Source organism: Gavialis gangeticus, unplaced genomic scaffold, assembly GCF_001723915.1.
Source record: "Gavialis gangeticus isolate Ggan-Ray unplaced genomic scaffold, GavGan_comp1, whole genome shotgun sequence".
NCBI lineage: Eukaryota > Metazoa > Chordata > Crocodylia > Gavialidae > Gavialis > Gavialis gangeticus.
This window is the reverse complement of record NW_017729011.1, coordinates 14,116,496-14,120,115: the sequence shown is the minus strand read 5'-3', so window position 1 is coordinate 14,120,115 and position 3,620 is coordinate 14,116,496.

The window sequence follows — 3,620 nt, the reverse complement described above, 5'->3', positions numbered from 1 at the left end:
CATCTCTGTCCTCTTCTCCTCCCGAGGGGTCTTTGAACAACCTGTGCCAGGTGTCACTTTTCCAGATGAAGTCGGCTGCGTCCTCACTCTCCATCCTCACTCACCGATTTCTGGCGGTAGGACTGAAGTTCGCTCAGAAACATTTTAACACAGCCTGCTTCCTTGAGCTCGGCGTGCCTGTATAACAGGAGGTTCCTGCATTGCCACAGGGCGCTCCTGACACAGGACACAAACTGGTGGAACCGCGTTGCCTGGGACCCCTGCTGCTCAGTCAGGTGTCCACACATCGCCGCCTCCCTTGTCGTCAGCCTGACTCCTGTCGCTCTTTCAAGGAGCTGGCTTACCTTTTCCCTCACACCCTTGGTATAGGGGCAGTACCATAAGAGGTGATCAGGAGTCTCTGCTTCTTTTCTCGCCTGCCCATTTGGCACAGCAGCCACTGGGTCATAGACCCCTGCTCTACATTGTGTCAGGGCGGCCAGGGAAAGATCAGCCTCCTCCCTGCATTCCTGAGGCTGGGCACCCATCATGAAGGTTGTGTTTGCTCTTATTTAACATGGGAAAAAATAAGAAACAAAATGAGGGATCAATCCCAGCTCTCTTCCCCTTTGGATGCCCATTCCATCACAACAACCTCCAGGTGCCCAAGCCTCTACCCATCTGTGGTACTGCCGTCACCCCCATTGCCCTGTGAACAGCAGCATCTTCCCATCTGCAGCATGCTTACCCCCTACATGGGAATAATAGTGCTGCCCTCCCATTTCACAGATGGGGATACTGAGGCAGTGAGCATTTAAGTGCTTTGCTCAAGGTCATGAAGTCTGTAGCAGGGCAGGAAATGGAACTAGGGCGCCTTGAGACCCAGGGTAGCACTATTACTACTGGGACATCCACTCCTCCCTGCTTAAATGGGCTTGGCCCTTGAAGGGAGAGGAAAGGACTAATTCTCCTCTCCTTCTAATTTTACTTCCATTGAATTCTGGCTTCACTGGAGTTATTCCAGACGACACTAGTGTTCACGACTTGTGTCTACTTTGTGCAAGTGTAAGCCTACCCAGTTCTGCTCCCTCTCATCTCCTCACTTATTCCCTTTCACTGGCTGATGTAACTAATCAGCTCCAGAGCCACCTACTTCAGCACCAGTTACAGCACAAGGGAAGCTGATGGAGTGCTTGCCCTTGGGCAGTAGGTCTGCCTGCATGCTGGTGCTACCTCCTGCTGGAAAGGGTCACAGCAAACTGGGCCACACTGCCCATAGATGCTGCTCAAGTCCAAAAGCAGACAAGATTCTTTGGATAAATCTGATATCTTTTATTAGACCAACTCAAATAGTTCGAAAAATTCTTCCTAGCAAGCTTTCAGAGTCTTCGTCAGCCTGACGAAGGGTGTTTGTGCCCAAAATCTTGCTAAGAAGAATTTTCTATTTGAGCTGGTCTAATAAAAGATATTGGATTTACCCAAAGAGACTTGTCTGCCTATGTCCTTAGACTAACACAGCTACAACCTACACTGCCCAAGTCCAAAGGCACAGAGGACTGGAGGAGCAAGCACAGGTCTAGTCTTTGAGGTCAAGAGATCCTGTGGTCCCATCTCAGCAGTACCACTGACTTGCCACGCTCCTCCTGCCCCTGGGAGCCGTCTGAAGGGGATGTTAATGAGGTGTCCTGAGAGGGTGGGCAAAAAGTGAAAGCTGCAGTTGCATTTAAGGGACTGTTAGTACCCAGAGAGCGATGGAGAGCAGGTCTGCATGCATTTGGCACCACTCTTGTATTTGATATAATCAGTTTTGCCATTGACCTTAACCATATCCATGCAACCCATGACCTCCTTGGGCCAGAGGGTTTCTTCTACTTGCTGCTGTGTTCCTCTGGCCCTTACTGCTGTGTGTGAAATACACTGGGCTACAGGCATTTCCTTGAGACAAAAGGAGTAAGTTAGGGGGTGAGGGGATGTCAGTGAGTTGAATCGAAACTGCTTCCTACTTGACTTCTCTGCAAAAGCTCCAGTGGGAAGGGATCAGCTGATGTGGGAGTCAGGCCACATAATCCTGAGGGAAAAAATGTGACTTTTAATGACATCTTGAGCAGCCCAATCATTTAATCAGAGGGGTCAGGTAAAGGCCAGAGGTGGTGTTAATGTCTCTGCATTACACTGTGTTCTTATACTAAACTTTGGGTTCCTGGAGTGTGAAGCCAAATATCCACTGCGCAAAGTAGAAGGGATACAAGAAAGGCCCCACAGGGCATGGCGCGCACACACACACACACACGCACACACTGTGTATGCATAAGGGTATACAAGATGATCCACTGTATAAGTGTACGCAGCCATGCAAGGTCCTATCATACACAAAGTGACCGCTTGCCAAAGCACGGGGGCACAAGGTGATGTCAATCAACCTGAAGAGCTGCTATATGACCTACTGAGCCAAGCTGGTATCTGTAAGGGGGCTAAACCCAGTCTCTTATTTTGTCTAAACTACAGAAAACTTAAGCGGCTGAGGCCTGACTTCCTTCTAGCTCAGGGGCGGGCAATTATTTCAGGCGGAGGGCTTGCTTTTGGCAAGCCACCAAGGGCCATGTGACAGGCAGCCAGGGGAAGATAAATATTAGTTTTCTAAATGTTTTTAGGGGCCCTGTGGGCCAGGTAGAATGGCCCGGCAGGCTGCATTTTGCCCACCCCTCTTCTAGCTCCTTGAATAGACCCAATAGCTGTAGGAAGTACATATGAAACATCTTGATTGGGAAGTGGTTCAAGCTAAGCAAGCTTCCTAATGTCTGATTTCTGGCAATCAGATGCCCAAGTCCACTGTCTGTGCACTCTCTACCAGGCTTGCTGGCAGGCTTGTTCCCATAAGGTCTCCTCATGTCTTGGAGCCTGTATGGTCTAGCCATTTCTTCTAACACTGGTTCCAGGAACCAGTGGGGTTTGCGTTTACAGAGACTCTCTCTGATAACAAGGGCGAAGTGGGAAACAAATCCCCTGGAGTTGCACACAAGTAACTTTAACCCTAAAATTTAGGCTTAAAAAAAAAAAAAAATCTCTTCTGGCTATATCAACATCACCCAGTCCCAATGCACTGATCACTTCTGAAAGCTCTTCTCAAAGTAATAACCAGGTTCTACTTCAGCACCGAGAGGGGAGATCTATAGACAGACCAGTTCGGTGAGGCTTTTTGTACCTCCACTCTGAGCACTGAGGAGTGTTTTTCAGTGTGCCCATTTACAGGGACTGGATGGATAGTGACATCAGTGCCAGGAGAAAACCCAGAGTTAATGCCAACCCTGCAGTTTGAAGTGATATAAATGCTCTGGCTACTGTGGATTAGAACAAGCCCTTCCCAGGGGGCCCACTAGCCCAAGTCTGCAAACTGCCTCGTTCCTTCCACATTTTGCTCTAGCCCAGCGGCTTGCAAGCTTTTTAGATTCACCCCTTGGAAAATGCCAGCTCTGAGTTTTCGCGCAGTTTTTATTATGGAAAACTAGAGCAATTCTTCCATTGCAAAGAACTCAGACAGACCACAACAGGGCAGAACATTTTTGACGCTATGCATTCCTATTTGAAACCTCTGGTTTTATCTTATAGTTTCATAGTTTCTAGGGTCGGACGGGACCTGAGCA